We start from the raw sequence: 25,437 nt of genomic DNA, 5'->3' as shown, positions 1-25,437 counted from the left end.
TCGTATAAATACCCTTATTCATACAATGGAAAGTTACCTAAATATGAAAATGAACCAACTACAGCTACACAAAGCAAGTAATAGCACTAAACAAAAGAGGAGACAAAAGAATATGTACAGAAGGACCTCATGTAAAATTCAAAACCAGGTGAAGTTAAACTGTCGAGTTCAGGGGTACATACATAGCTGGTTAAACTCTATGAGGTGGCTAAATTATAAAGATAAGTGAAGACTTGAATATCATAAAGCTCAGGTCTGTGAACTTAAGGCTGTGAACAGGAAGCACCTTCAGCTATGCAGGCCATGTTCTGTCTCTGACCTAAGCGGTGGTTACCAGGGTGTCTGCCTTATGATTTTTCAACAAACAGCACCTTTGGGTTTTGTGCACTTTTCTCTCTATATGCTTTACTCTAAAATATGGCCAGATTTAAAAAAAAAATCATCTACTAGGCAAATGTGAATCCAAATATATAAATCTATTTTTAATAGAACCCACTGGGTGAAGTGTGCTTTGGGCTGAGGAAATATTTGCCCCTCCATCCCCTGCCCCAGGAACAGTTCTCACTTAATGACTGCAATCATTGCATTGTCATAGACTCAAAGTCTTTTCTCATAGCTCCAAAGTTGGCTCTCAAAATACTGTCATTATGGACTCTGTAACCAAATCCATAGAAAATCATATTCAGATAGAACCCAGATAGCCTGAATATTTTTTTTAAAAAATGAAAATCCAGTAACTGAGAAAAGTTTAGTGTCACCAGGAAAGAAAATAATTGGCAATATCTGATCATAGTGAGAAAACACAGACAGAAACAGCTGCTGCTCTGGCTGGAACAAGAGTATCAAAGAAACCACCGAGGCCCTGCCATCCAGCTGTTTTAAACCCAGGTGACTCAAACTGCTATTCTTGCTTCATCTTGTTCTTTTCAATTCTGACATCACCGATAAATTAAATTTTTTAATTAAGGAAAAATGAAACATTTTACTTGGGAAGTTTTACACATTTGTCTATCTTACTGCTCCGGATGCTGTTACCTCACACAGAGTTTATTATCTGTTCACTTGTTCAGTGCACAGCATTGAGCTGCTGATCAGACGGAGACACTGTGCTGGGCAGGGCTCTTCTAGTGAGTGGCCTTGATATGGCCTCACATACCTGGCCAAAATGAGAGGACCAAAAATGAGAGCTGGTTTTGTTTGTTTGTTTGTTTTGGGGGGTTTTTTGAGAGCTGTTTTCAAGTGCCTGTTTATGTCCCATTTGCTAAAGCACATTGGTCAGAGTCAGAATCTATGTAGGGACTACCAAAGGGTGTGGCCTGGAGCCATGTGTGAAATGTGCGTGAAGCCAATTAGCATGGAAGCCTTTGGGTGAGAAAGTCTGGTATCTGGGAACTCCCAGAGGCACTCCTGCTGGCTTGAGACCGCCCAATACACGTGATATGCTACCTAACTCTGCCAGGTTCAGCACGCTGGAAATGGGGTAACCTGCTGGAGCCACATAGCCACACAGCCTTTCAGAGATGGGTGTGGCTCGACAAGATGCCAATCAACCTGTTGACTGCAAGACACCATGAAGCAAGACTCCACTGGCTCAATACCTTATCCCTGCCTTTGATGTGCTTACTCTTCCTTAAATAAAGGACCAGAGCTGTGGGAGGCTGACATAGCATGTGACCAGCATTTGCTTCCCTTCCTGATGGGTGTGGCACTGTTGGTCACCCCGTGATCTGGTTGCTTAAGTAACAAAAGACAGTAGCCCCGATCTTGAAGGTAGAGAAAACACAAATGTGTCTTCATGCATGGGCGGGCCTTCCTACATCCTCAGGGATTGAGCCATGCTCACCTGTTCCTTTGTGATATTACCCCTTGCCCTTTTTGGGATAGAATGTTCCATGGAAATGCCCTTTGTGTGCCCCCTTCTCTTACTGTGCCCTTGGATGTGGCCTTCCTAGATGTCAATCAACCTGCTGACAGCAGACATCATGAAGGTAGACTCAGTCCCTTGAAACCTGACCCCTTGCCTCATTTGAATGGCTTCTCCTCAATAAAAAGGGGTCAGCATGTAAGGGGTCTCTCTCTTTCTGCGGACCCTTGGGGTCAGAGGAGCCATCACAGCACCCCCAAAGAAAAAGGTATTTCTGTCTCTTGTATGGTTATTTTGTGCAGTCCAGTTCTCCCTGGGTGGGCAAAAGTTTTGAGCGTTTAAGTTGTCAGGACCCCAACACAGAGCCATTTTCTAGTTTGTTCAGTTCCAGCTCCTATGTGGACTGATCTATCAGGTGCTCTGCTTTCCCTTTTAAATCTAATTTCTGGTTCTGGCTCTTATTTCTTTACTAAATATTTCAGACTTTCATTTTCTCAGGTGGCTCATCACCTTTTGAGCAGGAAATTGCCCTTGTGGGTTGCTGGCAGCCCCACTATAAGGTGTAAATGCAGAAGAGAATGAACCTGTGACCATCTCTGCACTCCATCATAGCCCTAGAACCTTTCCGAGGGTGACAGAATAAGAGTATGGCACTGAGACCACAACTAGTGGCTCCTCACTTTCAGCTAGTTCTCTTCATACCCAAACAAACAAACAGGGAAGAGGGTAGCCAACAGAGGTGGGAGCTGGGGAGGGAGGGTGTGCAAGGGGAGATGGTTAGGGAGTCTCACAGAAAAAAGCAGACCCCAAATCGGCTTTTATGATCTGAATTTTTCAGTGAATGTGCTTATGGTGGTGAAATCAACTGAAAAACTGCCACATGTTTACTTTGTTTATACACTGCTAATCAATTTTAGAGCACTCAAATCATCAGCAACATAAATGTGAAGAAAAACACTCATCTCACCTGCCTACATCTTTTCACCCTCTTCCCATCTCCCCAGGGTCACCATCTCAATACAACTTTCCAGAGGGGAGGCAGGAATCCCTCATTTCCTTTGCAAGGACACAATACCCCAATTCACAAAATGATGTCCATTCAATTTGTTGACTAAATGACAACTAGAACAAAGAACACATTGAACTTGATTCTTACTTTTTTTTTTTTCCGGGAGGTGTTGGGCATTGAACTCAGGGCCTTGAGTCTGACTCGGACATCTATCACTGAGCCACATGCCCAACCCTTAAAAAGAACCCATTAAAACAGCAAGTTGAAAGTTTGATTCGATTATTTAAAAAAAAAAAAAAAAAAAAAAAAAACAGCAAGTTGTTTGGTACTAGGGTGACAGAATAAGAGTATGGCACTGAGACCACAACTCGTGGCTCCTCGCTTTCAGCTAGTTCTCTTAATACTGCAAAGGGTATCCAGTCCAGCAGGCCAGGAAGGATCCTCATTTATCTCTCCAGTTTTCTATTACTCTCATTTACATTCAGAGCTTTGCAGCTCTGTCCACAGGTTTGGAAAAGTCATAGTTAAGAGGCTGCAGAGCCAGGTCCACCTGGTGTGCCTCCACTCTTGCACTTACCAACTCTTCAACTTTGAGTGGGTTGTCAATACTTTGAGACTCAGTGTTTACACCTGTAAGGTGAGGATCATGATGCCTACCTCAAATGCTCTGTGAAGGACTAAGTAAGATCAGTATGCAGCATATAATGGAGAGCCTGTGGATATTCTTTAAATGATCATCCCTGCTATTGTTAGTAATGCAACCATTATAATATAAACAGTTTAAAGAGGGATTGGTTCACAAACTGAGATTACAGGGAAATCTAGAGGTCAATCTCTAATGAATTCTAAGATACACTTTTTTGTTTGTTTTCTAAAGTTCATTAAATCTCATTTACAGCAAACTAGAGGAGCTATTTCCTGGTGTTTCCTGATGTATTAATTAGATTGCCCAGGGCTTTCTTTCATCTGTATAGCTCCTCTCCCCTGTTCACAGGACAGATGTTACTGACCTTCCTCCACAACCATCAGGAAACTGCACAGCCTCCCTCACAACGCCACTGACCACCTTTCTACATGCATTTAAAAACACCACAGGAATGAAGAAGTCTGGCTGATAAAAATGCAATCTAGTTCTTTGTTCAAAAAAGGTCCTATTTCTCAAAAAAGATTAGAGATTTCAGTGCCTCTATCCTTCTGGGGGTTAAAAATCATGTTTCCATGCAGATCTAAGGAAGAGAAGGCAAATTCTTTGCACTGGGCAAGTCCTATTCCTCTTTGGGTCCCCATTGTTTCTTAAACAATAACGAGCACATGCCAGAAGAAGAATACCTCATTGGAACAATAAATAGCCCCTAAAGAACTAGAAGACCCCTGAGGAAATTGCTGTTAATTTTTCCAATTACTGTTTTAGCAATAAAAGTCTCAGATTCACTGAAATAAAATGTGATCTCTAGAGTGAGGTGGCAGATGCATAGTAAGATGCCCCAAGAGTCTACTTTTTAAAAATATCTTGGTCATTTTCATGAAGGGTTATTTGAAGGGCTATTTTGAAAGACAAATACCACCATTTTAAAACTTTACAAGTTAGTCTGAAGGAAAACTTTTAAAGAACATAGACAGCTTGAAATTTCTTTTCAGTGTTATTTGAAAAATTGATGGTATGGGTTAGAGAAAAAAACAGAAAAATGAAGCAGAAAGCATACAAAAAATAAAGAAAACACATATAAGGTATAGCTGATCACATCCTGCCAATAGACAAGCAACAGATATGACATAATTCAGAGATATAAATGTAAAATATCCTCTATATAAAACTGTTTAATATATTATAGGCCAGACTATATGGGCAATGACCACACACACTCCATTTTGCTTTGAGACTCCACATCATGTAACAACTGCTTCTCCCATGGAAAGCCCGCCTCTGTACCCATCAACAGTTGCTTAGCATAGCATATTCGGCAACACAAAATGGCAATTCTTATCCAATGTAAAAGTGTTCTCTTTGGTTCTCATTTTTCTTGGACAATGTACCCTGTCAGAGATTGATTGTGTAGATGTTAGTAACCATTCTTTAATTTGTACTCAACTAGGGATGTTTTGGCTCACTCCCTTTTCTGCTTATGATTTTAAATCTCATGACATTAAGTTTATGGTTTTGAGTCATAGCAACAGCCACTTATGCTTTAATATGGTTTTGGACTATAAAAGGTGTATTCAAACCCCTGGAGGGGGTTAAAGGGTGTAGATTTGCAGCCTACCCCTTGGCCCCAGAGCTGGTGGATCTGGACCGCCAACTGGTGAATAAAGTTTCCGTCTCCTGCTTTAAGATTGACTCAGTAATTTATTGTCATCTCTCCTTAACAAATGCACCAAAGTCTAGTCCAACTAAAACGATCTCTTCCAACAACTCCTACCATGGTTCTCATTTGTTTAGCCTAATTCATCAACTCCTATAATAACAACTCTGGGACAGATAACAGTAAGTCCCTCTTCGTGTAAATATATTAATGTTAATTAAATCATCCAAAGAAAACTAAACGGATTAGCTTTGTTTTGTTTTGTTCAAGCCAAAGGGTGAAGATACAGGAATTCAGAATATGTCTGATGAACATCATAATGATGAGTCGTTACCAAGCAAGGGACAACAAAGGGCATGGGCACCGCCAATATCATACTCAGTCAGTAATTAGGCAACTTTCTCTAAGCTTCAACGTCTGCCTTACTAAAATAAAAATTATATCCTGCTTAGCTCACAGAGCCTCTGAAAATTAAATACAGTAATATTGTGGAAACATTCTAAAGTTTCATTCAAACATAACAAATCTGAGAATGGGTCCTACAGGTAGGGTCAAAGGGTCGCAAAGACAAAGAAAACACATAAAGATGGGATAGGAATATTAATATACATAAATGAATACAAAAATAATATAAGACTTGTCAATTACTAAAGTTTTCTGGAAAACGGTATAGATATTATATTCAAGGGCATAAAATAAAGATAAAAATAAGACAGGTTGCTGCATTAAATGAAGATTCTCCAACTTATTTCTAAAGAACCCTGGAGACATGAAAGTCAGTCTCTTTCCTTGATCTCTCCTTAAAGAAAAGGCAACTGCTGAAAAGAATGTGGTAGATTTTTAAGCCCTGACATACATATATGTCCTTGAAATATAAAATAGGAAAAAAGCAAACTGCCAAACCAAATTCTTAGATAGATTCCATTATTTATATGTATGTATGTAAATGCAGACAAAAAGGTCTAGAAACCACACTTTATTAATAATGGTTACCTCTAGAGGGAAAGTTGAAAAGAAGGACTTTCTTTATACTTTTATATTATTTAAAAATTTTGTAGTCGCCCCTTTACAAAATTCAAAAGTTTATTATAACATACATTATAGATACTAGGAGAGATATACTCACAAATTTCTTACCAGGGGGAAAGGATAGAAGTAGAGTCAGCTAAGTCGTGAAGATTGAGTAGGAGTAAATCAGAGGAAACAGCAGATGAATGGCTTGTGCTCCAGCCTATGCAAAGGCATAGGACCTGGCGGGTGGCAAGGTCACATACATGCAAGGCTTAGGGTAGATATGGAGGATGAGTGGCAAGAGACAGTACAAGACATGCAGCTTGCATAAGATGTTGAGAATTGAACTTTATTCTGAGGTACTAAGAGTTCATTGATGGATTTTGGCCCTAGGAGGAACATTCTAATTTGTGTTTAAGGAAAATGCCACTAGAAACTCTAGAGGTTGGATAGCATGCAAGAAGAAAAGGCAATGGTGAGGCTTTTACCCTGATTGAGGAAAAAAGACTAAACCCACAGAAGTAGAGAGCAGATGGTGGTTATCACAGGCTACCATCTCTGGGGGGAACAAAATTCCAGTTAGAAATTCCTACTTAGGAATAAATTTGTGAGCTCTATTGTACAAGTGATGACTATAGTTAGTAACAAGGTAATGTATCCTACACCTTAATACAAACACATTAAAATTGTCAGCAATTTCAGAAAGACCCTATCTCAAAATAAAATAAATAAATAAAAAGAACTGGAGAGGTAGTTCAATCGTAGAGCTCTTTTAAAGCTCCACTGGTTATAATCACAAGTACCAAAAATAATAAAAATAATAATTTAGATGATAATGTTGTTTTTAAGGCCCTGTCTCCAGAATAGCTATGCCTCCTAAAATTTAGCATCAAATAACCAATAACATAATTAACTAAAAGTTTTAGATAAATTTTTAAAAATATCATCAGTGACTATCTTAAACCAGAGATCCTCAATTCCATTATTCTTGTTCTCCATCACACGCTAAGAAAACCATACATTATCATTTACTCAATAATTTTTATTAAGCCACACTAAGCTTCATCTTAAGCAGTAAAATCACAGGTCTGAGAACCACGTTCTTCTAGAACATCTTAATATAAACACATTTTGTTAAAATTACAATTTAAAGCTGGGCGCAGTGGTGCACGCCAGCAATCCCAGTGACTCAGGAGGCAGAAGCAGGAGGATCGAAAGTTCAAAGCCACCCGCAGCAATGGTGAGGCACGAAGCAACTCAATGAGACCCTGTCTCTAAATAAAATACAAAATAGGGCTGGAGGCGTGTCTCAGGAGTTGAGTGCCCCCTGAGTTCAATCCCTGGTACAAAAAAAAAAAATTCAGTTTAAGTGGCATCTTTTTTGTGCACCAGGTCTTAAATACTACCAATGAATAACATACCACACTCTAGGAAACATAGGACCAGTTACTTCCAATTCTAAAGTTCTACAAGTCTGATATTTCTGATATTTAGTCAAAACCTTGCTTTGAAATGAGCCCCAAAGATGCTATAAGTGATTTGCTCAAGGCCCCAACAAATGTGGTCTCCACATACAGCAGAATTAACATCACCAAACCTTGTTAGAAATGCAAACTCTTGGATCCCAAGAAATCAGAAATTCTGGAGATGGGGCAACAATCTGTATTAGGAAGCCGTCCATGCAACCAGACACAGGTGGCACGTGTCTATAATACCAGCAACTCTGGAGGCTGAGGCAGTAAGACTGCAAGCTCAAGGCCAACCTCAGCAATGTAGCAAGACCTGTCTCAAAAAACAAAAAGGATGGGGATGTAGCTCAGTGGTTGAGTTCAGTACCTCTGCATTCAATTCCCTTGCCATCAAAAAAAAAAAAAAAAAAACCCTTTTTATGTGAATCTGATATCTTCCCAAAGTAAGAATCAATGATTTGGAACACCATAAGAAGGAGAATCCAACACTGAGGCACTTAGATGTGATCCTTTCTGGCCACTTTTTCTATTTTTAAGATTTACACTACACATTTCAAAATTCATACTCAGTTCATTAAAAAACATTAAATAAATCAAGCAAGAATTAAAGTTATATTGCTGGTTTTCTGGATCTCTAGTATACTATTTATAAAATTCTGATCATTCTCATGCTACAGTTACTACCTTCATGATTCTGCTCCATTTATATAACTGTAACTCCTACATGCTATTATTACCTGAAGGTTTTCTTTTAACTTGGGCTTTTTAATCTAACAAATTCTTTTTTAAGTAAAAACTTAAGAGTACTACCATCACCAGAAAGTCAATATCACTCGTCATAAATAAAATCTAACTATAAAATAAAAACAATGTTATTAAATTCTACCTTTGTATATCAAAAGTACTGCCGTGGAGGACAACTCTATTACCAAGAGTTACTAAGCTATGTGACAAAAGGGTTCAAGTTTCCCACTTGAAGATGTCACCTGAAAAGTGAGGAAAGCACTGAAATGGCACATGATGCTCTTTCTCGTCATGTGACTCAATGTTAGCTGCATAAGTATGAACCCCTCATAGTCACCTTCCATCTCAGCAGTGGTTCAGACTCCACGCTTCAGGAAACACTAGCTTAAACCATATCTTTAGTCTAGATAAACCTTGAGAACACACGGATTTAGACCAGAAAGGGCCCATAAAATAGAACCCTCATATTTAAGAGGTGAAAAGAAAAAGAAAAACTAACAATGGGGACTAAAATGCCACACCTGGTTGGAACTGAGAAGAATCTAAAAAAGCAGGAAAAAAGCTTAATGCAATTGCCACTGAGCTCGAGAGAGAATAAATTTAGGAAAAGAAAACACAAGATAAGAAGAAAAAGCTAAGCACTAGTATCTGCCTTCCAAGTGGCCCCAAATCCCAAATAATGATATAAATTAACAGTATTATAAAAGTACCATCAGTGAAAGAATAATTTTAAGAAATTCCTGAGAGAAATCAGATAACATCCAAAGCATGGAAAAACAAAACCATATGCACATTGAAGGTTGTCTTACAGATTCAACAGGAGTTAACAGACTTATCAAGGTTTAAGAGGGATTATTTTGAGGTAGAATTTGTATCAGATGTCTCCCTTTTGCTTATACATTATTTCAGTTGCATGATAAATAAGCAGTATTTTGTAATGTTGAACAGTTTTTAATTAAAGAAATATACTCATTATCTATTGCTGAATATCAAATTATGCCCCAAATATAATATATTAAAGCCACACTTATAGCCAGGCATGGTGGCACACACCTATAATCCCAGCTACTAGGGAGACTGAGACACAAAGATCACAAATTTAAGTTTAGCCTGAGCAATTTAGTCAGACCTTGCTTCAAAATAAAAAGGGCTGGAGATGCAGCTCAGTAGTAGCATTGCCAGCATGAGCAATGCCTTGGGTTCAAGGCTGTGATCAAAGCATTTGCCCAGGATCTATGCTGTTATCTTCAGCCTTGACTCGGGTGGAATGTGTTTTTCACGATCACTGGGCCATTATTGGCAGCATCCAGTTCTTCACAGGCTACTGGACTGAAGACCTCTTTTCCTAACTGGTTCTTGTCTGGAGGCAGCCCTCAGTTCCTTTCTTAGGAGACCCTCTAACATAGCATCTTGCATTATCAAAGAGTACAAATCAAAATACAAGCAATACAGAGCATCTACAAGGAAGAAAAAAGTACTGAGATTTCATAATCTAATTATGAAGGTGACTTCCGCTCACTGTTTCCACAAATAGCAGGGGGCAGGAAATCACTGACAGGAATCAGAGGCTTACTACTGGCAAGGAGTTCTCCTTTTCAAAGAATTCCATAGGATCTGGATAGACTCTAAAACTACAATAGAGCTTTTCGGTTTTACAGAAGAGGAAACAGACTCAAGGTAATTCCTTAACTCCTCTAAGGCCAAGTGTACATTGAGTGTACATTCTTCTAAGGCCCAGAACAGTTCCCACATCCCAAAACCTCCAGCCCTCCATCCAAAAGTTCATTAATACCCTGAAGAAGTCTCTATGTCACTTACATGGTATGCAATCAAATAATGACTAAATGACTGTTTAATATTCAAGAGTGGTTATCTTACCTACCTCCCCTCAATCTTTTCGAAGCAAGAACCATGTTTTATGCATCTTTATTTCCCTTTGAATCCTAGGAGCTTCCTGCCCAAAAGAAGGAACTTGGTGAACAGTTTGCTGACTGACAAAAGTTAAAAGCTGCCAGGAGGCATAAATGTTAGAGGAAAAATTGGTACAGTTTGCTATTGGGAGTCATAATGTCCTCAAAGTGTCAAATAAAAATTTCCTTAAGTAATATTATGGGATAATATGGGGTCAAGGAATTAATAACAGCAAGAGGTCAGTATCCCCCACCTAGTAAAATTCAATACCAAGAAATCTGGAAACCTAAACTATTCCCACCTCTCAGTTTGTGGCCTGGGGCTGGTTAGCATTTCCACTTCTTAGGTTCTTCATTTGCATGAGGAGAGTCTCAGCTACTTTATAAGAATGTAAAAGATATGCAAATGACATAGAAACACTTGGAATGTTTGGGCCAATAAAAATCTGAAGTTAACATTTAATGTTTGAAAAGAAAATAATCACAATTTCCTTTTTATTCCTTTCCCAGTGCCCTAATTCATTCTCCTTTCCTCCATACCAAAAAAAAAAAAAAAAAAACCTAAACAAACTGGGGGATAAGTATTTGCAGACTCCTCAATAGCGGCACATTTTGTCCAAGGCATTAGGAATTCTTCCACATTATAAATTTGCCTTCACAAGGAAATAAGTAGCTGGGTTTTAAGGAGATGTACTGTTTTATTTTGGACATACTCTGAAATAAATATATGTGTATATAATTTATAGTTTCCTCAAAAATCAAAGATGAAATATTATAACTGGTATATTTGGTAACTGGTAGACCAGTTGTCCTAATCACTGGCATAATAAACAACACTGAAATAATTGCTTATTATTATCAAAATATGTGATCTTAATCTGCAGGCAGGTTAACTGGGGGGCAACAGTATAGTAATACATAAGCAATTAATTTTGGTGATATTGTTGCTGGAAAAGTCCAGCAACACATCAATGAAAGTCTTTATAATAGTTCTATTTAAAAAAAAAAAAAAAGCTCTGTTTCACATCTGTACATACAATCTTATCAAAGAAAGTCTACATTTTTACTCAAAGAAATAAATTAATTCTTGTATGCTTTATAAGATTTGAATAAATAAAGTTCTCATTTCTTACATTAGTACATTCATGAAAAGCAAGTTTGTGATTAGCTTGTCAACACAGAGACCACATACAACTTTCCTGACATTGGATTAATTTCATGCCTTGAAAAATCTCTAAAGATTGAATTGTTTATTTCTGGAAGGAAAAAAGGCTAGGAAAATGCCATCAATACAACACCAGGCTTTTCTTTTCCCCTTGATGTCTGTCTCTTCCTGTTCCAATAAAGAAGACTCCAGGGCAGAGGGTGTTGCCCTGGGTTTGAACCCCATTGTGGGGGAAGGATGAAGAAAATGGTTTTTCTCACCAGCATCTGTAGCTGGTTGAAGCAGGGAAGATAAGAGCTGGGAGAATATAAACTCTGTGGGAATTTCTTCACACAAAGGGGTCAAGCAGGGACGAGTTGTATTAGGATTTAAATACTTCTGCCTCAAAAACCACAAAACCAAGTGCTATGTTGGAATGTGTATGCCAAATTTCAGAGTTCCTGTGCTGGAAACTTAGTCCCCAATATGCAATGTTGAGAGATGGGATTGGACCTCTAAAATGTTACTAGGTCTTGAAGTAGGAATTAATGCCATTGTCATGGGAGTGAGTCCTTACAAAGAGCTCTCTCGCCTCCCTACCCCCCTCTTTTTCTTTCACTCATTCTTTCCTTCATCCCTATGATGCTTTCCACCATGTAATGCTACATCAAGAAGGCCCTCAACTATGGGCATAGTGGCACACACACCTGTAATCCCAGGGCCTCTGGGAGGCTGAGGTAGGAAGATCTAAGTTCAAAGCCAGCCTCAACAACTTAGCCAAGCCTTTAAACAACTAAGCAACTTAGCAAGACTCTATCTCAAAATAAAAAAAATAAAAAAGGTCTTGGTTCAATCTCTAGTACCCAAAGGGAAAAAAAAGAAAAGGAAGAAGGCCCTAAACTGATTCTGGCTGGTCCCTTAGCCTGTAGATCTATGAGAAATAAATTTTTAAATACATTATTCAGTTTCAGGGATTCTGTTATAGCAGCACCAAATTGACTAAGACACAAAGCTAAATTTTTTTTTAATATTTATTTATTTTTTAGTTTTCGGTGGACACAACATCTTTATTTTATTTGTATGTGGTGCTGAGGATCGAACCCAGCGCCTTGTGCATGTCAGGCGAGCGCTACCTCTTGAGCCACACCCCCAGCCCAACAAAGCTAAATTTAGATTACAAAAATTTTGCACTCAAATTGATGCCCTGGGTAAAAACAGCTCAAGCTAGCAGATGTTAATCATTTCAGTGACCTTTTAGAGTACTGGAACTTAACAGCAGTTTATTTTCATCACCAATTACAACAATTATGGGACTCTAAGTCTAGGATTTAAAACAAAATTATCCTTATTATATTATCCACAATATGACAATTGCAAAGAACTCATCAATATTCAATAAGAAATGTTTTCTAATGAACATAGCTCTTGTGTTAAATGAGATTAATATTGGCCTTAAATTTTATAAACACTGAATTAAGCAATAGATAATGAATAAAGTAGGAAAAAAAAAAAAGAGAGAGAAGTACCCACAATGATCCTCTCCTTCAGACCTAAGGTGCCCTGGTGTGTGGCACTCACTTTTCCTAGGCAATTCCTATGCTATCTTGACAGCAAGCAATCTGATAAATCCCCATAAGATTAAATAATAGTTTCTCTCCTATTAGTCTCCTCAATTCTGCTACCAAAGAAACATAAATGAAGATAAAATTCCATAATGATATGAAATAGACTCTTTGGAAAAGAAGAAAGGCACTTCAATTTTAAAGGAATCAATATGTGGGCTTGGGAGTGGGTCTCTAATTCAAAATGCTATCTCCTCCAAGAGAGGTTTTGGGCTGTATACTGACTGATGACTGGCAGTCTTTACATCAGACACTCTAGGCTGCCCATAGATGGCATGTATCTAGAGTGTCATGGATGGCATGTATCTAGAGTGAGGTCCATGAGGATCCCTACCTACTATTTCATTCCCATTTGTGAAATAACTGAAACCCCCTCTCAGGATCTCAACAGAATCAGAAAATTAAAACAAATGCTTCAAGGTAGATCTCCACAGCAAATAAAGAAGTATGAACATTAAGTAGAAATGATAAATATTTTTTCTAGTATTTGAACTTTTTTGTGGTAATATATGTTAAAAAGTCCTAGAAACATTTTCTTTTTTGGGGGGAGGGGGTGTACTGGGGAGTGAACTCAAGACACTTTACCACTGAGTCACATCCCCAGTCCTTTTTATATTTTATTTAGAGACAGGGTCTCATTAATTTGTTGAAGCTGGCCTCCAACATGCAATCCTCCTGCCTCAGCCTCCTGAGTCACTGGGGCTATAGGCATGCACCACTGTGTCTAGACCTTTGTACCCTCCGCCCCAGGGAGACAGGTAAATTTTTCTAGGTCTTTATGTATCAGGCACTGTGCTAAGTGCTGTCACATTTAACACATAATCTAATTCAGTCCTTATAAAGCTGTAGGTTAGGTGTTTCTTTCCAGTTTTACAGTTTAAAACCCAAGCCTCAGAAAAGCACAAAAGGTAAAAAGTCAGTGATAATTTTTAAGTCAGGTATAAATAAGGCATGCACTTATTGTCACCAATACCTACTAAGGCAATCATTCCAAATATAAATAAATATTTTTTCTTTTTCTTTTTTTAGATGAAACAGTTGAAAATGTAATTAACTATTTATTGAAAAAAAAATGCAGAATAAGTGAATTAAGGGATGTTTTCACTTGAAGATACAATAAACAACCTTAAATATTCAGAGGGCTGTCACACAAAGGATGAAAGACTTGTTTGGAATTTCTCCAAAAAGCAGAACTGGTGAAGAGATAAATATAAGCAACCAATAGACTATAGGAGAGTTGTACAAAGGGTATCACTTATCTTAATAGCTCCTTTTCTACCATATGATGCATTTCATACTTAACTACTCCCTTCTTCTGGGAGTAGATATTACAACTTAATACTTCTGACGAATGTCCTAAATAAGTTGCATTTTCGTAGAAAGTTCTCCATTGCCAGAAATGGCTTAACTCCCACTATTAGAAAAAAAAATCTAAAGTCAACGAAATGGTTTATCTATTTGTTCCTCAGACATATTTCTGTATTCTACATTAGTGATTGCCATGAGGTAGGAAGAAAAAAAAGCATATTCTTCAAAGAAGGTGAATCACAATTCCCAGCAATTCTGATCTTGCCCATGGGGACAGTCCTCTTCAAACTCCAAATGAATCACTACAACATCAACCAATGGTACAGACGGGAGTTTGATGTGTGCGGGGGCAGAGAAAAGAGTTGACAACCACTGTTCTAACATGAAGCAGAACAGCTTATTTTATGAATCACTAGGAGATAAAAACTAACCACAGACTACTTATGGACTCCATCTAAATTGTTTTTTGTTTTTTGTTTTTTTAAATATTTATTTTTTAGTTCTCGGCGGTCACAACATCTTTGTTTGTATGTGGTGCTGAGGATCGAACCCGGGCCGCACGCATGCCAGGCGAGCGCGCTACCGCTTGAGCCACATCCCCAGCCTAAATTGTTAAATATTACAAGACTAGCCTCAACAACTTGGCATAATGCTTAAGAACAGAAAATAAATATTTACACATTTAAATATATAATTAATATTATACTCACCAGCACCACTGCCCAAGTTTCTTCCATCTCTCACACCTGTATCAAATGGTAATAGAAATATGCTTTACAAACCAAATGCAAACAAGATTAAAATTTCAATGCAATAAATTGCATCAAATGATGAAAATAAGAACATTCACATACCTAACAGAAAGTTGGATGTATGTCACAATGCATAAAACATTATTCTTTGTTGTTGGAAATCACTCTATTGCTTACCAAGTACTTTCCCATGCAAAATGTAGTTAAATGTGATAGCTTAATATCTTATTCAAAAGAAGTATCGGATGAAAGGAGATATTAGGGATTGTATTTTAAGGCAAGCTGGTTGTCTCTCTTATATTGAATGTTCATAAGAGCAAGCACACCAAGCCTTTCACCTAGTAAGTGAGCCACATGCCCAGTTTGGGGAAGAGGGCTAAGGAAGGTTAGTAGAAGGAGGTGGCCGGTGCTTTACGTGCAGTCATGTCTCTGAGCACCTCTTTTGTCTGGCTTAAATGCTGCTGTTGTTTTTGTGATGCAATTCAGCCATCTAGGCACCTCCTTTTTTTTTTTCTTTTTATAATTTCTTCTTTTAAATTTTCACCAGTGGAGCTGCCAAAAATCAGTCTGTCTTTGGCAACCTGCCCCTTTCCATTTGCCAGCAATGACAGTGATGTCCAATAGCACCTCAAGTCCAAATAATTGACAAATAATTCGGGAGGGCTAGCAGTCATTTAGGCAGCACCCCCTTCCATAACACGACTTGTGAAAACTTTCTCCGAGTCTTGAAAATCAGAATTATAAGCAGGGCATGGTGGCGCTTGCCTATAATCCCAATGAGCTGGGAGGCTGATGCAGGAGGATCACAAGCTCGAGGCCAGCCTCAGGAATTTAGCAAGGCCCTAAGCAACCTCGCACCCCTAGGTTCAATCCCTGAATTGTATCGAATTATATGACTAAATAGTACTGAAGTAGAACAAAAGCCCATGAATCTTCTACCACCAGAATATGATATCAACATGGCATCAAACTTTAGGTCAAGCTAAATGATTCATGGAATAAAAGTTTACATCACAACTATCATATGACTGACATACTAGGATTTACAAGAGTATAAAAATACTTTTCATTATTCAGTCCCTGTGTCATTGCTGCACCAGTCCCAGGATCAAAGAAAATAATCATTGAGATGCTGAAACACTTGCACTTCGTGATATCATCTTACTAAGCTCTGAAAGTCCAAATAACAATAGGTGGATGAATCAAATTTAACAGCACAGTTCATGGACATATCTTTGATAATAAAATGAGGATAGGAAGGATGACTGATGGTAATATAAAGCAGAATGATAGCAAAGGAAAACACAGCATTTCTGCTTTCTTCACTAAGCTAAATCCACCACTTCCTTGAAAACTCAGCTCAACTGATGTCCGTAAACCTAACCAACTCAGATTACTCTTTTATTGCTCCTTGATTCAGCATTCATATATTCTAGTTTTATTCCACCAATAGCACCAGCTATTTCATTTTTTAATTTTTCTAAAATTACTTCAGGTCTGCATATGTTGGCTTCCTATCTCTTAGCAAACAGAATCTGTGACTAAATATTTTTAATGCCACAATTAAGCCTGGCCTCCAAGCTGTATATATCATAGGTTCTGCTTGGTAATTAAATTCAAGTTTATAAATATGTACATATTGAGCAGCTACTTGAAGTGAATAACAAGAGTCTTGGAAAAGGCAAACCTGAAAAAGACATAGTACCTTACCATGTATTCAAGAAACTTAACATTTAGTAAGATAAGCAAGACTTGTGAACAATTAACAAGAAGACAGATAGAATGCCATACTGCTCATGTAATTAGCTAATCTATGCACTGATAATGGCGGTGGGGAGGTATTTGCCATCGTGCTTACAGAAGAATAATTGCTTTACACTTTAAAAATCAAGTAAAGCTTCAAAGTAAGTAAGGTAAAGCATTTCAGAAAGACAAAAATGAGAGGAGGAAATATGGGGCGGGGGGAAATGAGAGGAGAGCAAATCAGACTGAGCCTCAGCAAGTACATGGAAAGTGAGAAGTGCAGATTATCCTCAGAAAATATGGAGAAACATAACATGGCTATAGGGTATGTGAGTGAAGGAAAATGTGATAAAAAGTAGAGAGCTTTGGTTGAAGTCATCATGGAAGATATTGGAATCATAGAAATAGTTGAACTTAATTCTGTAGTTCACTATTTCCCAAACTGTTTTTCAATAAACTCTAATCCCAAAATGTTATCTGTTATTAAAAAGCTGCGTGGTCAGAAATTTTGAGAAAATTTGAAAATGTTTATATATATTAGAACATTAAAATCTCTGAGAAGGGCTGGGGTTGTGGCTCAGTGGTAGCGCTTGCCTGGCATGTGTGAGGCACTGGGTTCAATTCTCAGCACCGCATATAAATAAATAAAATTAAAGTTCCATTGACCAAAAAAAAAATATTTTAAAAAAAATCTCTGAGAAGCCTATAAGTAAAGTAACATCTTTAGTATTTTTAAGTCACAAATTTCTGTAGCTCTATAATTCTTTCCATTATTTGTTTTTCCCATAACTTCTTTAACACCTTGAGGTTCTAATGCTCTGGAGAGTAGGGCTTATGAATATGCTGCTCTAGGAAAAGCAGACTGATAATTTCCCAGCATGGAAGGGAGCTCTGGGACTGGTCCATGCTTAATACATGCTTATAGACTGACCACTTCAAAAAGTAAAAGGGAATTTCAAGAAATATGGAATCACTAGTAAGATTCCCAAAATCAATTCACCAATTAGCCCTGCAAGCAGGGAAAGAGTAGAGGGTATGATAGATTAGGATGATTCATTTTGTTTTCATTATGATAGAATATACATAATTTTTACTTTTTAACCATTTTTAAGCATAAATTTCAGGCACACTGAATTGATTTTCATTATGGTGCAACTCTCTCAGCTCCCATCTCCAGAACTTTCCATCATTCTAATTCAAAATTCTCTACCCATCAAACAATAATTCCCAATTCCCCCTCACTCCCATCCTACTTTCTGTCCCTATGAATTAGACTCTTCTAGACATCTCACATAAGTGAATCATATAATATTTGTACTTTTCTATCTGGTTTATTTTACTTAATCTAATGCTTTCAGGATGACTCGGGCGTCCATGTAAAACAAAAATAAAGAACTGCACATCCTAGTTAGAATTACTAACAAAAAAATCAAGCAAAACAAATATAAATGCACAGCACTAAAGGATATAAAGGCATTACAACTTTGCTCGAGAGGCTAATACTCTAATAAAAAGAACAGAACTAAAGAGCTTAAGATACATTTCCTTCTGCTATGTAATTCCTTGGCAGCTTGTGTCACACTCTGTCACTTGCTGGAGACTAATCAACATCATGAAAGGCCTTCAAAAGACTTCACTTATGTTTAAATATCCAGAGTACATCAAACATCACAGAAGCCTATACAAGATCTACCGGAAATGAGAGGATCATGCGTTCATTTGTCCCAAATGGCTACCTTTCAAGTCCTAAAAGGCAGAACATAACCTGATTAGCACTCAAATATCAAAGGCAAAAACATGACCGGTTTGCTGCTCTAGAAAGCTCTCACAGGGAAAACAAACAAAAACATCAGTGTGCTTGTGAGAAGGAAGAAAAGCTCAGGAAAGAAGAAAGTATCAAGGTATAACTCTTTTATTTAACCCATATCTCCTGAAACAATGCATCAAGCCTAAATCAGAACAGTTGCAAGATTGGTCCTAACTGGTCTCCCACCTTGGTCCCAACACGCTCTCTCTCACCACCTCCTTCTTCTCGGTAAACCATCTATTCATAGGTTTCCCATGTAAAGGATCACAGTGGTAATTATCCTTTGTCAAAATCTCTAATCCTCTAGTAGGTCTCTGTTATCTAACAGTTAAGTTCAACATTCATAGATTGCCATCATCCAACCTCTTTTGTGGGTCAGATCAAATGACTGGAAATCAACCACGGCATTTCTTCAGCTTATGGAAAATCACTCTCTCAGCATTTGATTTTCAAATGCTGCTGGATGTAGGCATTTACATGTGTAGGCTTTTGAGAAGACTGCTGAGTTTAGGAGACGGCTGAGAGGTCTGCATACTGAGGTTCACATTCCGCTCCCCAGTTGTGTGAACCAGGGCTAGTTGTTTAATTTCTCTAAGTCTCTGTTTCCTCTCCAGAAATATGGAATAATAACAGTATCTGTGTCACTGGATGCACTTATGGATGACATGAATTAACATAGTTGAAACACCATGAGAACAGTGCTGGATACTGCTAGCATGCCTGGCCCTGTGCTGTCTATCTAGCACAGAATAACACACAGTACTACATGGACCACTCAGTAATGTTTTCTGGATGAAATTATCAGTTGGAATTAAATAATAATTCACGTGGCCAATGGAAGGTACCTGTGTTCAACACAGAAAATCATGTTTAAGTTGAAAATTTCCAAACTACTTAGGCACGTCTATTGTTTTTAATTATCAATTTCAGAAATAAAATCCTAATCTGCTCATTTTTTGTTTCTTATTTAAAAATAATCAGCCAAACAGAAGAAAGAGATTGATGGAAAAGAAAGGTTAGCCATCTATGGATGTCTCTTTAGTTTATTTGCATTCTTATGCAAACCCTATCCTGACTCTTCTAAGCCTTCCATCACAGAGTTATAAACAACACTCCTCTAAAAATCAATCACTCTGCTTCCTCACCAAAGGAGAAACCCTATTTTTCCCTGAAGACACAATGTTCCTTTCAGAATTGTTTCCAGGGGAAGTAGACAGATCTCAAGGCATTGAACAATAAAAACATGTTATTTCAGTTCTTTGGGATCTGTTAGAGATGGCTAAGGAAAGATGATTATCTACCTAGATTTGGTCCAGATCACTTTTCCTGAGCCATCTTTAACTTCTGCAGTTATTAAGTTCCTATTATGAATTTACATCAACCACTATGTCATGATTGTTCTTGTCCATTGAACTCCACAATCCTTTCTCACCTTCCTGGATTTTAGAATGGGAATCTCCAACTCGACCATTGTGTTTTACTCTTAGGTCTATATTAATATATTTGAAAGTATCATTGAACTGAAACATTTTTTTTTTAGTTTAGCCATCAGCCTTAATTCTCTGTGTGTCTTTATTTTTAAAATCTTCAAACATTTTATAAATGTCCTAATTCCTAAATCTCTTCACTTTCTCTTAAATATTAAGCTTTATCAATGATTCCACTTAATTGGAAGTAAAATGGGTATATGACAAGAAATCCTCTTTGCCGGAGCTCTCATCAAATTGTATTTAATGACAAGTGAACACTTTATAAAAACCCAAAGCAGCTCACTCGCAAAAAAAAAAAAAAATGAAAATCTACTTCACTTTATAACCAACCAAATCAAAATTAAACATGTATGTTTCCTTCTTCTGATTTATCTTCCAAGGAAGATTTAGTGATCTTGGTAAATAAACCACTAACTTAGACTTCATCTGATTTAAGAGCTCCATGTAGTTCCCAAGGGACAAAGATATATGATCTTTAGATTTTCATTCTAAAAGAAAAAATACAATGTAAAAGAATTTGGATGGAGCTCGAGGTGAACATGGTGCTGCTAGCTGACGGAGAGTATATCCCATCAGTACCCTTCCTCATCCTTTCTCTTATTGATGTATGGCTCCTAAAAATTTGCTCCCTCCAATTTCACTTATGTGTTGTGTCCCCCTGTGAGAAGTCATGTTTGCTAAAGCTGAAATGTCATGATGATGGATCACAACCCGACACTCCATTCAGGGCTAGATGCCTGCGATCTGTCATTACGTGCAAATTTGCTTCTCACTGGATCTGGGAGAGACAAATAAAGAAGATGAAATTGTACATTGTTTTATAGCCTTTTTTAACTAAATGAGCATGTACCCCTATTAGAATTGGAGTGACATATCTTGGGACTCAGGGTAGCCTGTGAGTTATTGAAGTGAGCTACCGAAGAGTCCTCTGAGCCCTCAGGCTCCTCCTGCTTTCATCTGGATTTTTCAGATACACAATGGCACCCCCCCAAAAAAAATGCCCAAGATCATTTAAATGAAACTCTACTTCATATTTGTCCCCTTTACACTTGACCCCTTGATTTGTTCCTTATTCCCTCAAACTCACCCAGATCCTAATCCAAAGATGATTCCTTTCAGATAATGTGTTTAGTTTCTAGCAGAAGCCCCAGGGAAACTCTCACTATATCTACTTTATCTCTAGTGAATATCAAATCTCATTTCACCACATAAAACTTAGAAAGACTTTATCAGTTTTATTAAAGCTGTAAATTTTGTTTTTAAAATCCGCCAAAGCCTGTGCTCCTAGAAACCTTTCAGAGGAAATTGACTTTTTGCTCCTTGATTCCTGGCTTAGTCCTCTAACCAGTCAATCTCACAGGGCACTCCCCTAGCAGCATGCAGGGGAATTGTCCTATGATTCAAGATAGCCAAGTGGCATTTCAGTTTAAACTACCTGGATTCATACTTGGCGTAATGCTATAGCTCAAATCAAACAGAAAAGGGGGCACATCTAAGAACAATAGGCCAGGCAAAGCTGTTGAAAGCTCTGGTCTCACTGATACAAAAGAGCTGCTTTGAACTTTTTGAATTAGTTTTAATCTGGAAACCCCACAAGTGTGCCTTCTGTTCTCATTCCTTGTCTGTGCGTAACATGACCTGAACCCAGCCTGGCCTGGATTCCCCACTCTCTCCTGCTTACACAGTCCTTGGTACCCATTGCAGGAGCCTCTGCAGACAACGCCGTCTCCTGAACACAGATGGCACCTTCACACCTTTCAACTTGCCATCAGACTGAATTCTCTTTGCCTTCTTTTCTGCCTGCTGTAATCCTAAACATCTTTCAAGGACCAGGTGGAATATATGTGTCCCTGTCTTCTAAAAAGGATCTAATGACCTTTCCTCCTTTCTCTACACTTCCCTAGAAGTTTGTACTTCTTTTTCCTTGTCTACCTTCCTCTGCATCAAATGCTTGTGACAATCCTCATTCTTCCAGCACCTATCCCTTTCTTTCTAATACTAGGCATGCAAAATAAATTGCTAAAGAAGCTCACATTAGAATAAAGAGACTGTAAGTTACGAGAAATAGAGTTTGTGTATGGTTATAGATGTGGAAAAAGCATAGAAATGGAAGTTTGGTGCATGTTCTAGGATAAGCCAAACAAAAACAGCTCTATGGCAATACCACCATTAGTCTGCCTCACCATGGATTTGTTATTTAATTTATTTAATTAGTCAATCAATACGCTTTGGCAAGTTGAGATCATTTTACAAAATCTGGACAATATGTTCTCCAAATTTTTGACATTAGAAAACTATAGTTCTAAAACCAAAATAAAATCCAAAAGACACTCACAGTTGTTTCCTTCTCTCCCCCTGCCTCGGCACCTTCCCCTTCCCCCTCTTTCTCTACCCACCTCCTTCTTTCCATTATTGACAATTGAACCACCCAGAGGCAATATACCACTGAGCTACATCTCTAGTCCTTTTTATTTTTTATTTTGAGACAGGGTGTCACTAAGTGGCCCAGGCTGGCCTTGAACTTGTGATCCTCCTGCCCAAGTCTCTAGGATAAGAGATGTGCACCACCATGCCTTCCCCTCACACTTATATTTTCTAATATTAATAAAGAAATAGAAAAAAGTCAGAAGAGTAGACCTTTAACAGTGGTGGGAATTTTGCCATGGTGATATTTTTTTTCTTCTTTCCCAGTTTTAAATGACAAACATCACAGGGGCTGTGTCTTAGGAACCTTCGTTTCCTCAGCACCTAGAATACTACCTGGGATATGATAGGCCTTAAGTGTAAGTAGAATAAATGATTTTAAAAGTCAGTTGACAGATGCTCATGCACAGTAAGCCATGCTTAGAATCATATTCAGAAAGTATCAGTGAAGATGTTGGCCTGTTTTGTTTGTTGCCATATAGAAAGTGTCTGCCAGGTGGTCCATAAATATTTGCCAAGTTTGAATGATTAAATGGAGCCAGATTTTAAAGGCCCTAAAAATCAGGTGAAACTTTGGGTTCCATCCTAATATTAGTCAGATGAGATTAAGAGGTTTTAAGCTAGAAGGATACATGATCATATTTCAGTTTAAAAGACCATCTGGTGGTAGAACAAGGAAACACAAAAAGAATGCTAGAAGAATGTTGGGAGGAGAGTGCTCATTCCTAGGTAAGAGACAGCAACACCACAGACTAGGGCAGAAGGCAGTGGGGTTAAAGCAATGAAAACTGACTTGACTGAATTTTAAAGAGGAAAAATCAATAAAATATAATTGTTGATTGTAGGTGGCAAGGCAGAGAGATGTTAAAGCAACTGCCAAAGTAGAACTGGAATAACAGAGTGGATGATGGAGCCATTGATTAAATGCAGTAAGAGCTAAAAAAAAAAAAAAAAAAAAGAGTGGGTTTTACAGGGAAGGCTGTAAATTTGCAGATATAGATATAGATATATATAGAAATATAGATAGATAGATAGATAGATATAGATATAGATATATATGTATGTTTGAGCTTAAGAAAAATTTCTCTCAACAGAGAATTCTAGTAGACCACTGATTACCCAGGGCGGGTGCTTAGGAGAGGTCTCAGCTAGAAATTAAGGCATAGTTCAGTGATTGCAAACTGATAGCCCATGGGCCAAATCCTGCCCACAGGCTTGTTTACTCAGAGCAGCATTTTTTAAATTTTTGTATTAGCGGAAAACTTTTTTAAATGAGAAGATTTCACATAAAAATTTGGATTTTCGGGCTGGGGTTGTGGCTCAGTGGTAGAGCGCTCGCCTAGCATGCACAAGGCACTGGGTTCAATCCTCAGCACCACATAAATGTAAAATAAAGATATTGTGTCCACCTAAAACTAAAAAATAAATATTTTTTTAAAAAATTTGGATTTTCTACCTCTGTTTAAAAAGTTGAAGATCTATCCCAGGCAACTCAGGAGGCTATGACAGGAGGATCACAAGTTTGAGGCCGGCCTCAGCAACCTAGTGAGCCCTTCAGCAACTGAGTCTCAAAATAAAAAATAAAAAGGACTGGGATGTAACTCAGCAGTAAAGTTCCGCAGGGTTCAATCTCTAATACCAAACACACACACACACACACACACACACACACACACACGGTTGAAGATCTATTGAGGTGAAACTCACATTCCCTTAAACTAGTCAAAAAAAGCAAAGTCTGAGAAGTGACATCCCCTTAGATGGGAACATCTTCTGCAGATCACCATACAGCCTACATCCCATTATCTCCGCCATGCCAGTGGGTCCAGGTGCCATCGTTATCATGGTTGTGTGATTATTCTTCTTAGAGCAAGGCTAACAGAAAAATGAAATCATTCTTACACTAGTGTCTCCATTAGCAGTGGGAAAATGAAAGCTACTGAAGAACTGAGTGGTTTGAGTGTAAAACATTTCTTATTCTTATCTCACATTGTATTATCTGTCTCGTTCCTAAAGGCATTTGACATTGTAACCTCTGGCATCGTTTCAAAAGATAATTTGAGTTACTCTCATGATCCTCAGCTTTGAGATTCATTGCCCAGAAGCTCAGGAGCAGATGATCCTGTCTCATAAGACTACAGTGCTTTGGGGTCAACCTCTGCTCTTCATTTATTTTCTTTGAGGTGTGCAGAAAACTATTTTTAATCCTTGTTAAACTGGTGGTAATTTATTTATAATAAAATTAAGTGTCTTGATATTCTTTTCTGATGATATCAATGATGAATGAAGGTTTCACTGTTTCTCAATGGAGTAAGTAATAAAGCACCAGTAGTAGACAAATATTAGGTCATGCTTATTTTAACAATTATAGGCCTTGTAAACCTATTAGAAATATTACCTCTCTGTGTAGCAGAGATCTATTTACAGAATTCTAAAACCTCCTTAGGTTGAAGAATGAAGCATATCTTATGTTAGGATGAAGCATAAAATAGCTTTATTTAAGTAATTTAAAAAAAAAACAGCTAACAAGAACTTTCTCTGCTTGCGTTCACGTCTTAATTCTGCCATGAATTTGCTGTCAGTTTTTGAATAAGTTAATTAACCTTTCTGTAAAATGGGCATTAAATAATAACTGAATGATCTGCCTCTTAGAACTGTGGGAGTTAATCCATAATACACTTTTTAAAACCATAAAATGTTTTACAAATTTGAATTTTAGTTACATTTTCTGTAGATAACAACAAATAGTATGAGTGGAATCTGCCTCATGTTCAAGCCGACCTTTCATCAGCTTCCTCCTGGTTTATTAATAGTACATTGAAAGTTGAACTCAGCAAGAA

At 37.8% G+C, this 25,437-nt stretch overlaps 1 long non-coding RNA gene across 1 annotated transcript in view; it reads right to left on the bottom strand.

Annotated features, from left to right (window-relative positions):
• The window catches only part of LOC124094836 (uncharacterized), a 229,713-nt gene that overhangs the window by 53,889 nt on the left and 150,387 nt on the right, over positions 1-25,437 (bottom strand). Inside the window, exon 3 of the long non-coding RNA XR_006852345.2 lies at positions 15,092-15,127. This is a non-coding gene — a long non-coding RNA (uncharacterized LOC124094836). The remainder of the gene's footprint in view (positions 1-15,091; positions 15,128-25,437) is intronic.

The sequence above is a fragment of the Marmota monax genome, unplaced genomic scaffold (assembly GCF_021218885.2).
Source record: "Marmota monax isolate L192 unplaced genomic scaffold, Marmota_monax_Labrador192_F-V1.1 WCK01_AAM20220418_F8-fsc00040, whole genome shotgun sequence".
Classification (NCBI taxonomy): Eukaryota; Metazoa; Chordata; class Mammalia; order Rodentia; family Sciuridae; genus Marmota; species Marmota monax.
This window is presented reverse-complemented; position numbering and strand designations above follow the sequence as displayed.